The sequence below is a fragment of the Podarcis pityusensis genome, assembly GCF_964106645.2.
Source record: "Podarcis pityusensis genome assembly, chromosome: 15".
NCBI classification, from domain to species: Eukaryota; Metazoa; Chordata; class Lepidosauria; order Squamata; family Lacertidae; genus Podarcis; species Podarcis pityusensis.
This window is the reverse complement of record NC_138040.1, coordinates 29060856-29074997: the sequence shown is the minus strand read 5'-3', so window position 1 is coordinate 29074997 and position 14142 is coordinate 29060856.

Below are 14142 nucleotides of genomic sequence, written 5' to 3'. Positions count from 1 at the left end.
GCGTGAGGAGCTTGGAGAGAGGCAAGCTGCTGGGGGCCCTTTACCCATCACTGGGGGTGCAGGAGAGCGTCCTGGGAGCCCTGTGAGCAGTGGGGGGGCGGTGAGCAGTAAAAGCTCAGAGAAGCCTCTTTTTCCAAAGGCTGCCAAGAGTTGTTTGCGTCGTGAGTTGAAGCCTGGGAAACAGAACAGTGCTGAAGGCTTCAAGGCCAGCCATCTGCTGCAGAGGGAGATACGTGCTGCAGAGTTGTCTGGGAACTCTAAGATAAGTCCAGTCTTCAGAGCAACGCAGGAAGTTGCGGTTACGGACGCTGTCAAGGACAGGTGCAGCCAGACGTTTGTTGGCATGGCAACGCTACAGAGCAATGCCAGCAGGGACACAACTGTGAAGTGGGTGTTGGATTCAGGAGCGAGTCATCACCTGATAACGCCATCTGCTGGGGAGCTGCGGGATTGCAGAGCTGTTTTGGCTGGAATGACTTTTAAATTAGCTGACGGGACAAAACGAAATGTATCTAAAGCTGCAAATGTCTATGTTTCTGTTTTGCAGGCGGAGCTGGAGTGCTTCATTGTACCAGGGATGAAGTGTTGCCTGTTATCGGTTTCTGCTCTGGCGAAGCAGGGATACAAAATTTGTTTTGAAAATAATACCTGTTCCATTTTCAGAGGGGGGAGGCAACTTGTCAACGTGGAGAGCAAGGACAATCTCTTTGTTCTGGAAACACCTCTGGAGGGTGGTGGGAATGCAGGGAAAGCACAGGCGCAGTGTGCTAGTGTTCCCAGCCATGATTCATGTGTTCATGTATGGCACAAGAGAATGTCTCATGCTTGTCTGGAGGATGTTAAGAGGTTGCCAGGCTGCACCAAAGGTTGTAAAATCACGCCATGTGAGGGATCCCTAGTGTGCAGGGCATGCAGCAAGGTTCAAAGGTGCAGGTTTCCCGGGGTAAAGAGGGTAACCACAAAACCTTTTGAGTTGATTCACACAGACCTTAAAGGACCAATGAAGTGTGAGAGTCTGGGTGGGGCCAGGTTTCTGCTATTGATAGCGGATGATTTTACTCAGAATTTATGGTCTTTTTCTCTCAGGTCGCAGAGAGAGGCGGCGCAACTCATCCAGGATTGGGTTGCGGAGGTGGAACTAAGGTTCTCCACCAAGGTGCAAGAGTTCAGGAGCGACCGTGGGTCACAGTTCACTGGGTCTGCTCTGAAGGAGTTCTTCAAGGAAAAGGGAATTCGTCACCAGGTGACGGGTGCAAAGTATCCTCAAGAGAGAGGCGTGGCAGAGCACAGGAGTGAAGCACTGGCTGAAGTTGTCAGGGTTTTACTGTGTGACTCTGGGCTGCCTCAGAGCTTTTGGAGTGAGGCTGGGAAGTTTGCCAGCTTTGTTTTTAACAGGTCCTACAATCACGATGTAGGTGACACACCGTATTTTCTGTTGCACAAGAGGAAGCCACAGGTGCATTTCTTCCGTTCGTTTGGTTCCAAGGCTTCAGTGCCAATACCAACAGCGCAACGGAAGGAGGGTGGTCCTAGGTACCAGGACATGATCTTCTGTGGGTATGATCCTGCAACAAATGGGTGGAAGTTTGCATACCCAGAGGGTGATCAGACCACGCTGCTGGTCAGCAAGCATGCTGAGTTCTTTGAGCAGGGTGGTTGGTCACAGCCTAGGTATGGTTCTGATTTTCTCTCAGAATGCTTGTCCGATTCTGAGGGGGAGGAAAGGGAGGAAGAAAGGGAGGAAGGAGAGGCAGAGGCGGAGCCTGTTGCTGAAGACCAGGTTGCTGATGATGGTCAAGCACAGGGGTGGGTTTCTCCACAGGTTAAGAGGGAACCCAAGAGTGAGCCTTCATCTCCTGTTAGCCAAGTGCAGGAGGCCCGAAGACGCAGCAAGTCAGAGGGGGAGTCTTCTGAGCTTGCTGGAGACACACTTGCTGACCCCAGTGGGTCAGGAGGAGCGCCCGAGGTTGTGCTCCGGCGGTCAACTCGGACCACAAAGGGGATTCCACCGGAGAGGATTCAGGTCACCAGTGCGTGGGTTGGTTTCGCACAGTGTGATTCTGGGAGTGTGGAAGGGATTCAACAATTGCCTGGGATAGATGCCAGTGGGAGGCAAAAGGCAATGGGAGGTGAGTTGAACTCAAAGAGGTCTGTAAATAGGGGTTCACAGTTTCCCTCAGGATTCGTGACGAGAGGGGGTGTTAATGGTTTCAGAACTCACAGAGTTAAAGAGTTCTGGTGACGTCTCTTTCCTGAGGCGTGGTTAGAAACACTTAAGGGAGGGGTTTGACTCCGTGTGTTTCAGTCTGTCTCTCGGACGCCATGCGAAAGGGAGAATGTGTCAGTTCTCGCCAGGTCTGAATTTATGGTGTTATTCTTCATGATTAAAGACAAGAGTAGATAAGGACTGCCTTGTGTCTGCTCTGATTTATTCCACACGTGCTGCACTTTGCTTCTCACCGCTGTGTTTCGCTCTGCTACCGGCAAGAGAAAGAGGCCTGAGGAGGACTTTTGCAGGAGGCACGGATAGCTTGCAGAGTTTCGCAAGGGAAGTGCGCCAGGCTCCATGTTCAGTCTCTGTTTACACTCTTGTCCGGTGTAATCTCAAGAGGTCAGTCAGCCAGTTACAAATCCACTGAGTGGTAGCATAGTCAAGACCACATTTTACCAGCTTCTTTACAAGAATATCATGGGGCACCTTGTCAAATGCCTTGCTGAAATCAAGGTAGGCTACATCCACGGCGTTCCCTTCATCTACCAGGCTTGTAATTCTGTCAAAAAACGAGATCAGGTTAGTCTGACACGACTTATTTTTCAGAAATCCATGCTGACTATTGGTGATCACAGCATTCCTTTCTAGGTGCTCACAGACTGTTTGCTTAATGATCTGCTCCAGAATCTTCCCTGGTATTGAGGTCAGACTGACTGGGCGGTAATTATTTGGGTCCTCTCTTTCCCCCTTTTTGAAAATAGGGACAACATTTGCCCTTCTCTAGTCTGCCGGGACTTCGCCTGTTCTCCAGGAATTCTCAAAGATGACTGCCAGTGGTTCTGAGATCACATCTGCCAGTTCTTTTAATACTCTTGGATGCAGTTCATCTGGCCCTGGAGACTTGAATACATCTAAACTAGCCAAGTATTCTTGTACTATCTCCTTAGTTATTCTGGGCTGTGTTTCCTTTGCTGAATCATTTGCTCCAAATTCTTCAGGTCGGGCATTGTTTTCTTTATCGGAGAAGACTGAGGCAAAGAAGGCATTGAGGAGTTCAGCCCTTTCTGTGTCCCCTGTTTGCATTTCACCATCTTCTCCTCTGAGTGACCCCACTGTTTCTTTGTTCTTCCTTTTGCTACGAACATACCCATAAGAGCCTTTTTTGGTTGCTTTTAACCTCTCTAGCAAGCCTGAGTTCATTCTGTGCTTTAGAGTTCATTCAGAAGGGCGCAAGAGGCCTGCAGCAGCCCCAAAGGTGTCACGTTGACTAGGAGACCACTGTTGGCTGCCTTTTCTAGCCTTGGGACAGCTTGCCACATGCTTCTTGCACCCTGGCTGGCGCCGCTGCCATGCACGCTGGGTTGCTGCTGCACTGGGTGGCCCCCCTCACCCCCCTTCTGCCCCAGGGCTGCCCCAGAACCCCCTGGCCAAGGCCCCATGTGGGATCAGGCAGCCCTAGGTATAGCGGGTTGTCGCCAGAGTGCCTGGCATGGATGAAGAGGTGGCCACGTGAGCCTTGGCTGGCAGTGTGCTGGTTCCTGGGCCAGGCTGGTGGAGCTTTCTGTATCGGGCTACAGGGGAGCCATGGTGCCCCACCCCTTTTGCAGCTTGCCCTGTACCTTGGCAACCGACACTACACCACTGCTTCCCACTGCAGCCTCTGGTTGCAGAGGTGGGTTTAGGGCACCAGGCCTAGGGGACATCGCAGGGCATCACAACTATGAGCAGAAGAATTGTGGGGTGTGTGCTGAGTTTTGGCCTCTCTCAGGACGCCGCTGAAATTTGAAAGGCCCAATGTCCACCCCTGCTGGTTGGCCACTGTGAGAACAGGATGCTGGGTAGCGGGTGGGTTCCCTTTGGCCTGATCCAGCTGCAAAGACCCTTGCTATGTTCTTACTTTGTTAGATTCAGAAGACTTGTAGCAGGTGACAAGGAGATCACTGGGATAAAAACTGGGAAAAGTGAGTTTAAATTGAAAGCATACTAGTGAGTACAGTGGAAGATCCAAAAAACCCTCTCTCCCATAGAAAAGATTCAAAAATTTGGGGAAGTGGCAGGATTTAAATTAAACAGAAATAAAACTAAGTTATCAGTTAAAAATTTAAAGGCAGAAGACTTGTAGCAGGGAGAGAAAGAGTTAAACCAGGCATAGATAAACTTGGCGCTCCAGATGTTTTGGGACTACATTTCCCACCATCCCTGACCACTGGTCCTGTTAGCTAGGGATCATGGGAGTTGTAGTTCCAAAACATCTGGAGGGCCAAGTTTGCCTATGCCTGAGTTCAACTCTACTCCGCCTCCCTCCACCCCCGCGGGAGGCTGCTCCAGCTTTGCTTGGGGCTGCTATTTGCATAAGGAAAAGCTGCAGGGAGTTGCGTGGGTGCAACCTGAGCCTTTGGGACGGACCGCTGCCCAGGCAGCTCTGCAGTCGCCCTCTTGCAAACCAGCTCTGCGCCCCTGCAACCTGCCGCGCAGCCAGCAGATGGCAGCAAACGCCAATCCAGGTGCGGGAGCCCACCTGCCGGGGCGCCTTCGCCTGGCTCGTGCGTGGCCGGAGCTGCAGTGCGCCAGATGCGCGTTTGATGCAAAGCGAAGGAGGCTGGATGGATGCTGCAGCTGCGGGGATGTTTTCTGCGGGTGTGTGTGGGGGGGCGGGCATGGGTACCTGAAGAGGTAGGAGGTGCCATGGTGGATAGGGGAGGGAGCAAGACACCCACTTGTCTGTCTAGCAACTTCAGATTGTAATGTCTCAACAACAGTTGTTTCAAATTACTTCCTTTTGACCCCAAGTGCTCAAAACAATCGGTCAAAATCGACAGCTTCTACTTTTAGTTAAGTATTTTTATTTATTTACTTGAATAACCCCGCCCCGCTATCTGTTCCCAGCCGGCTACGTCCTCGCCTCCCCCCTTCCAGGGGCCCTCGCTCTTGCAAAGTTTCCCTACCTGGGGGTACGTTTCCTACAGGCAAATCTCTGCCCCTGAAACCTCCCTCCCCCCCCACCTACCTTCATATGGAAGGCTGCGGCAGCATCTTAATTTCGCCCGCTCCATCTGCCCCCCAGGAGCAAGCGGCTGGACGTGCCTGTTTCTGCCTGGGATTATATGCGTGGAGATGTTCACAGGGAAAATTTACAAAAATATTTACTCTGAATCCCCCTCCCCCGGCTAATTAACACCCCCTCCCGCTTTCTGTGAGCTATGGTGGTACTTAGCAGATCCTCCTTAATGAATATTTGTAAACGCGAGAGCCTCCCACGCATTGGAATATCCAGAGGGGAAGCGCAACCCTCCCTTGCGCTCTCTTTGTAATTCTTTTTTCTTTCTTTCTTTTTTTGCAGGATGTTTTAATATTTATAGTTTCATATCCCTGTGAATAATATTTTTCAAAAAAAGAAGAAAAAGAGAAACCTACAGATTTAGCCCCAAGGAGTTTAGAGAGTCTGGGGATATTGATGGAGTGCCGCCTGTTCCCTTTTCAATTACAGACACCTCACATAATTAAGTGCTAATAACCTTGTTAATCCGAAATGGATGTTCTTTCTCCTGGCCATCTCTTAATAGAATTAGAAAAAAACACACACACCCAGATAATAAGCGAAGTTGGGCAAGATTGGTGCAGTCACAGATGAGATCAGAAAGGAGGTGAAAGGGGTGCTGCCGGGTTGCCTGCCCCCCGAATTTTGTGTTGGTGCTTTTGAAAAAATATGTATACCATCTCAACAGAATGCATGGGGCTGAATAATACCTGTTCCACAGTTGTTAAGCATCAATATTTTAGTGTGGCAGCATCTTCACTGGAACTCCCTGCCTATTGACACCAGGCAGGTGACTTCGCTGTACTCTTTTTAGTGTCTGCTAAAAACATTTTAGCAGGGACTAAATGGGACGCAGGTGGCGCTGTGGGTTAAACCACAGAGCCCAGGACTTGCCGATCAGAAGGTCGGCGGTTTGAATCCCCGCGGCGGGGTGGGCTCCCGTTGCTCGGTCCCTGCTCCTGCCCACCTAGCAGTTCGAAAGCATGTCAAAGTGCAAGTAGATAAATAGGTACCGCTCCGGCGGGAAGGTAAACGGCATTTCCGTGTGCTGCTCTGGTTCGCCAGAAGTGGCTCAGTCATGCTGGCCACATGACCCGGAAGCTGTACGCCGGCTCCCTCGGCCAGTAAAACGAGATGAGCGCTGCAACCCCAGAGTCAGTCACGACTGGACCTAATGGTCAGGGGTCTCTTTACCTTTTAAAAACATTTTGCCTTCCCAGACATGTAGAATGTTGATGTGTATTTTAATCTGTTTTAAGCTTATTGCTGATTTTCTTTTCTGAACGTTTCAAATAGTTGTTTTTACTGTTGCTGCTGATAATTGTATTGTTTTCATCTCTTTGCAAGCTGCTTTGACGTATTTATTTACAAGTAAGCAGTGTATAAATTATATGAAATAAATAAATAGATGATGTCATGTTATAAAAGAAACCGGAGAGGCAGATCATTGCCCCGAGAAAACTGCCATGTCAAGCTGACAGCAGGGAGTGAACCGAGAGAGGAGAAAGCTAAGAGAGGAGGCTGTTGTTGTTGTTTCGTCGTTTGGTTGTGTCCGACTCTCCGTGACCCCATGGACTAGAGCATGCCAGGCACTCCTGTCTTCCACTGCTTCCTGCAGTTTGGTCAAACTCATGTTTGTAGCTTCGAGAACACTGTCCAACCATCTCGTCCTCCGTCGTCCCCTTCTCCTTGTGCCCTCCATCTTTCCCAACATCAGGGTCTTTTCCAGGGAGTCTTCTCTTCTCATGTGGTGGCCAAAGTATTGGAGCCTCACCTTCACGATCTCTCCTTCCAGTGAGCACTCAGGGCTGATTTCCTTCAGAATGGATAGGTTTGATCTTCTTGCAGTCCATGGGACTCTCAAAAGTCTCCTCCAGCACCATAATTCAAAAGCATCAATTCTTCAGCGATCAGCCTTCTTTATGGTCCAGCTCTCACTTCCATACATCACTACTGGGAAAACCATAGCTTTAACTATACGGACCTTTGTCGGCAAGGTGATGTCTCTGCTTTTTAAGATGCTGTCTAGGTTTGCCATTGCTTTTCTCCCAAGAAGCAGGCGTCTTTTAATTTCATGGCTGCTGTCTCCATCTGCAGTGATCATGGAGCCCAAGAAAGTAAAATCTCTCACTGCCTCCATTTCTTCCCCTTCTATTTGCCAGGAGGAGATGGGACCAGTGGCCATGATCTTTGTTTTTTTTATGAACAAGGGGCAAATGTGACCAAGGCAACTTAATGGACGAGCTTTCATTGCAGCTCAGGCTTAAGAGTGCAGAGATTAAACAGAGACCTTTTCAAAGATATCCATGGGGTGATCCCTACAAGGCCTCTGTGTATAAGGAGCCAGCTTAGTCTAACAATCACAGAGGGGTTTACAACTTAAAACACAAAAATTCATACCATAATAACAAACGAAAACAAGAACCCCACCACAATTTTAAAGGCCATAGACTATTAGCCTGGGGGAAGAGGAATGTTTTTGCCTGGTGCCTGAAGATATGGAACGAAGGTACCAGGTGAGCCTCTCTAGGGAAAGCATTCCACAAATGGGGAGCCACCACAAAAAAGGCCTGTTCTTGTGTTGCTGCCCTCCAAACCTCTCACAGAGGAGTCACACGAATAAGGGCCTCAGAGGATGATTGTAGGGCCTGGGTCAGTTCATATGGGGACAGGTGATCCTTGAGGTATTGCAGTCCTGAGCTGCTTAAGGCTTTATAGGCCAAAACCAGCACTTTGAATTGGGCCCAGAAACGAATTGGTAGTCAGTGCAGTCAAGCCACGATCGGTGTAATATGCTCACAGCGTCTTGCCCAGTGAGCAACCTAGCTGCTGAATTCTGCACCAGCTGAAGTTTCTGAACCATCTTCAGAGGCAGAGGTTACCAGAGCTATCCTTGTCCAGATGGGGTGCAGTGGGTGGCGCTGTGGTCTACACCACTGAGCCTCTTCGGTTTGCCGATTGGAAGGTTGGCAGTTCAAATCCCCGTGATGGAGTGAGCTCCTGTTGCTCTGTCCCAGCTCCTACCAACCTAGCAGTTCGAAAGTATGCCACTGCAAGTAGATAAATAGATACCGCTGTGGCGGGAAGGTAAACAGCATTTCAGTGCACTCTGGCTTCTGTCACAGAGTTCCGTTACTCCAGAAGTGGTTTAGTCATGCTGGCCACATGACCCACGAAGCTGTCTGTGGACAAACGCCAGCTCCCTTGGCCTGAAAGCGAGATGACCTTTGTACCCCATAGTCACCTTTGACTGGACTTAACTGTCCAGGGCTCCTTTATATTTACCTTTGCTGCTGGACCACTATCTGAAGCTGATGGAAGACACTCCCAATCTTCTTACCTGCTGCTTCAAAGGGAGTGTGACCCTATCAAGTGTAGGCACCCACCCATCATCCATCAGGTCTAGGGAACCACCCACTAGCAGTGTCCTATCTGGATTGGTCTTCAGATTGTTGGCTGTTGTTACTGAGGCAAGACAGCAGTCCAGCACATCCACGGCAACACCTGCAGATATAAAGCAGAAGCAGAGCCGCGCGTCTTCTGTCAGGAGTTCAGCCTACACTCGAGTAGGACTCTGGCAGAGACACATGCCCTACTGGCATGTTCTCTCCCTCCTGGTTGGTTGTTCGGGAGCTTCAAAAGCTTTCTTCTGCCTGAACATCACAGTGACCGATGCCAACAGACATCGGCACACTTAGGGATCTGCAGAGTTTGCGCAGCTGCGTGACAGACCTCAGCAACTCAGCATGTTGGCTAATCTACTTTATTTACATATAAACACACACAGAGCACTGCAACATGGCTCCATCTCTCTCTAGCATCAGACAGCAAAGAGAAAGAACAAAGGACAATAGTGCCACTTCACGCAACACAGTAACACAAACATCCTGTCTCCGTCACTTCCCACTTTGTGGAGTCAAAACATACACCGTCATGTGATAGACAAAAATCCCATGACTGCAGATATGGAGCAGGAATTCTAACATCTTCAGCATATTGCTAACACAACGTACTCCAAACCTCTGGACAACACCATTCACTGGTTTCACATAGATATAAAACAGCATGGGGGCCAAAATCAAACCCTGAGGAACCCCACAGGAGCAAATAACACTCCCCAAGCATCACCCTCTGCAAACGAACTTCCAAACAGGACCAGAACTACTGCAAAGTGATGCCACCCACCCCTAACTCGGACAGCCACTCCAGAAGGATATCCGTGCTTGGTGCAATCGAAAGCCACTGAGAGGTCGAGGAGAATTAACAGGGACACCTTTCCCCTATCTCTCTTCCAACAGAGGTCATCATCATACAGGGTGACCAAAACAGTTTCTATGCCGAAACCCTGATTGAAATGGCTCTAGATAATCGGTTTCCTCTAAGAGTGCCTGGATCTGGTTTCAGTCTCTTTGATTTAAAGGGTTTTTAGAAAAGGTGGGATATAAATAATTGTGATATATAAAGAAAATTGGGTCATTTTAAAAATCAAATACACCTGGGCTGTGATGCATCCCAGTGCTGGCTCCAGGATTTTGGAAGCCCCTAACTGAACCCCCCCCCCAATAAAAAATCTAGAAGAGGCAGGGCATGCAAACTACCATTTCTCTTAAGTTGTTGTATCTCATTTCCCTGGCTGCACAGTGGATGCAGGAGAGCTGTTAGGGCAGGGGGCCCTCTGTTGGTCTTGGGACCCTGGCAACTGCCTGATCTTGTCATCTTCTGGAACCAGACTTGGAGCATCAGTCTTGTTGCTGAGGCTGAAAGTTCCCAAATGAGCCTTTGCAATTTGCTGGCGAAGGCATTGCTTCAAGTCATGTCTGAATGTGGGTAAATATTTTGATGCAGTGCGTGGACTTGAGATGCGGCCTGTAGCCGTGAGAGGATTAATTCTCCTGGCCCAGACTGAAGAAGAGCCAGTGAGCTTGAAATCACATTTGATCTTTGTACTTTTGTGGGTGGTTTCTATTAAAATAAATGTCCCTGAAGTACCACCATACAGCCACCTCCTGTCAGGCTTCAGGGAATCTGATCCCTCCTGTGGTGGGCAGCCAAGAAGTAGATAAACAAGAAGAGTTCTTAACAAGTCTTTTATCCAATATTCAAAGAGAGGCTTTGAAAAGTGCCTCCCTTAAAGTAATGGCATTGCTCCAAGTAAAATCCCACCCCCTCTGTCTCTCCTATTATATGTCATCCCTACGCTGGCTGATCTGTTCTTCCTGCCTCTGAGCTTTCTGTTCTCCTACCCGCAATGCCTGCTGGGACCTGGGAGAGAGGGGCTGTCTGGCATGCTTTCCAAAGACACTGAGTCTGTCAGCTGTCTTTCCCCTGCGCTTCTTCTTCCTGCTCCTCCTCTCCAATATTTCCCAGCTTCTCCCCTCTGTAGCCTCTGAACTGTGACCTTCTGCAAACCACTGTTCTAAATCTATACTGTACTTTCTCTTCTCTGGGAAGTGCAGGAGGATGGGGGGGGGGGCGGTCTCCACCATTCTTCCTCAGTCCAGTCCCTGACACTTTCGATCTTGCTGACGAATAAGTCTTAACTGGCTATATTCAGGACACGGGACACTGTTATGAGAGAGCCTGTGCAGTAAAGTGGTTAGAGTGTCCGACTAGGATGTGAGAGACCAGGGTTCAGATGCCCACTCAGCCATGTAGCTCAGTGGGTGACTTTGGGCCAGTTACTGCCTCACAGTCTAACGTCCCTCATAGGGTCCTTGTGGGAATTAAGTGTGGAAGGGTGGAACCTTGCATACCATCTTGATCTCCTTGGAGAGAAAGGTGGGATGTCAATAAATAAATGATAAATAAATGATAAAAAATCATTTATTGAAGGACATCCAGATATATGCATATCTGTATATATGCATATATGTTGTGTCTGTTTATTATCTGTCTGTCTGTCTGTCTATCTATCTATCTATCTATCTATCTATCTATCTGGCAGCAGAGGATCCAGCCCCAATGGCAGGTCGCCAGGAACGGATAAGACAAGGAAAAGCTCCTACCAACTGCTTTTTATTCAATATTCACAGAGAGAGGCTTGGAAATGCAGCCTCTTGGAAAAATGGCATTGCCCCGAGTGAGTCTCCACCGCCTCCCTCTCTCCCTTCATGTGTCATACTATGGGTGCTGAAACGTGCCCTTTGCCTCTGAGCTCTTTGCTTTCCTACTTTCAATGCTTGCCTGGTTCTGGGAGGGGGGATGAGTCTGGAATGCTTCCAAAGACACTGAGTCCATCAGCTGCCCCCCCCTCTGGTGCTTCTTCTTCCTCCTCTCCCATTATTTCCCAGCTTTACCCCTCCTCTGCCTCTGAGCTGTGATCTCCCTCAAACCCCTGTTGTAATTTGGAACTGTTTTCTTCTCCTTCTCCGGAAGGTTCAGGCTGGGGAGGCAGTTTCCACCATTTCTCCTCTGCCCAGTCCCTGACCCTATCTATCTATCTATCTATCTATCTATCTATCTATCTATCTATCTATCTATCACTACAGAAAGTAGAGTCAGAAGGGACTTCTGAGGGTCATCTAGTCCAACCCCCTGCCATGCAGGAATCTCAATTAGATCATACATGACAGATGGCCAGCCAAGGTCTGCGTAAAAAACCTTCAAGGAAGAAGAGTCCACCACTTCCCGAGGGACACTGTTGAACAGCTCTTATGTTTAGGGAAGCTTTTAATGTTTGATGCATTATAGTATTTTAATATTTTGTTGGAAGCTGCCTAGAGTGGCTGGGGAAACCCAGCCAGATGGGTGGGGTATAAATAATAAATAATAATAATAATTATTATTGTCAGAAAGTTCTTCATGATGTTTGTTGGAATCTACAGATATTCCTATATATTTGTTGTGGTTATAAAAAAAAAATCCAAATGCGCTTGATAAAGGTGCCATGCATGCCAGTACAAAAAGGGGGTAAGGGAAAAGGGGGTAGGTCCAGTCGTGGCCGACTCTGGGGTTGCGGCGCTCATCTCGCTTTATTGGCCGAGGGAGCCGGCGTACAGCTTCTGGGTCATGTGGCCAGCATGACTAAGCTGCTTCTGGCGAACCAGAGCAGTGCACGGAAATGCCGTTTACCTTCCCGCCGGAGCGGTACCTATTTATCTACTTGCACTTTGATGTGCTTTCAAACTGCTAGGTTGGCAGGAGCAGGGACCGAGCAATGGGAGCTCAACCCGTCACGGGGATTCGAACCGCCGACCTTCTGATCAGCAAGCCCTAGGCTCTGTGGTTTAACCCACAATGCCACCCGCGTCCCCAAAAGGGGGGTAATGGGTAGCAAAAAAGAAAGAAAGAAAGAAAGAAAGAAAGAAAGAAAGAAAGAAAGAAAGAAAGAAAGAAGGAAGAGGTGATGGTACTCTGTACTGAGTGAATTTGAGCTGCAACCTGGAGCGAATGGGGCAGGAGGTTCCTTGAGCATCTCCCAAGAGGCCTCCTCTTCTCGACAGGTAGCTCACCTGCAGGGCCGCTTGGCTGAAGCTCACCTCCATAAAGCAGCTGGGTTGTGTATGGCCTGCTTCTCCATCTCCCGCCCCTGAACCCCCCCTCCTCTCCCTGCCTGCCCCAGAGCTGTCATACAACCGCAGGCTGAACGGCAAAGACATACTTTTCCTTGTTCTCTTTACACAGCTTAAATTTTTAAGACAAACAGCCGTGTAACACCATCTCCTAATGAAACTGTTCTATGGTAATTAATTATGTATCAGGCTTGTTTGCATGCATGCCGCAACTTGCTTTGCCTCGGCTGAGGCTTTGATCTGTCAAAGGCTAAACGGGAGATAAATAATGAAATTACAAAGCAGCCTGGGTGGAAATAAACACGTTCGGGAGGGAAGGATCCTCTGGCAGGCAGCGGTGGCGGAGCAGGGAAGGGAGGAACACGGATTCTGGGGGTCACCTTTAGCAAGTCACGTTGCTCCCTGGGCTTCCGAGGGATGAGAAGTTTCTAAAGATTGCTCCTCTGTTGAGCCCATTTCCTTTTGTGGCTATTGACTTTCCACTCTGAAGCTGCTCAGAAGAAGCAGACTGGTGGCAGCTGTTGCAGGGAGCGTCTCCCTGTCTCTGTTAGGGAACATCCTTCAACTCCCTCCACAAAGGCAGAACCACAGATTCAGATGCAATCATAGAATCACAGAATCATAGAGTTGGTACTCTCAGTGGTCATCTAGTCCAACCCCCTGCACTGCAGGAATCTCAGCTATAGCATCCATGACAGATAGCCACCCAACCTCTGCTTAAAAACCTTCAATGAAGGAGAGACCACCAGCTCTAGAGGGAGGCCGTTCCACTGACGAACAGCTCTTACTGTCAGAAAGTTTTTCCTGATGTTTAGTTGGAATCTCCCTTCTTGTAACTTGAAGCCATTGGTTCGAGTCCTGCCCTCCAGAGCAGGAGAAAACAAGCTTGTTCCCTCTTCCATGTGAGAGCCCTTGAGATATTTGAAGATGGCTCTCAAATCTCCTCTCAGTCTCCTCTTTTCTTGGCTAAAGATACCCCGCTCTTTCAACTATTCCTCATACGGCTTGGTTTCCAGACCCTTGATCATCTTGGTCACCCTCTATTGCACACATTCCAGCGTGTCATTATTTTTCCTAAATTGTGGCACCCAGAACTGGACACAGTATTCCCCACCTGAAACCCAGCAGCTGCTGCTAGTCAGTGTAGGCCAGGGTTTCCCAAACTTGGGTCTCTAGCTGTTTTTGGACTACAATTCCCATCATCTCTGACCACTGGCCCTGCTCCTTGAAAGATTCCATCAATGATATCTGTGAAATTTTTTATGTATCACTTGGGAAGACAGGCAAACTAATACCAGTGTACTGGAAGAAGCAAAGATCACCAGTGTTGAAGCAATGATTCTTCAACATCAACTGTGCTGGACTGGTCATGTTGTGTGGAT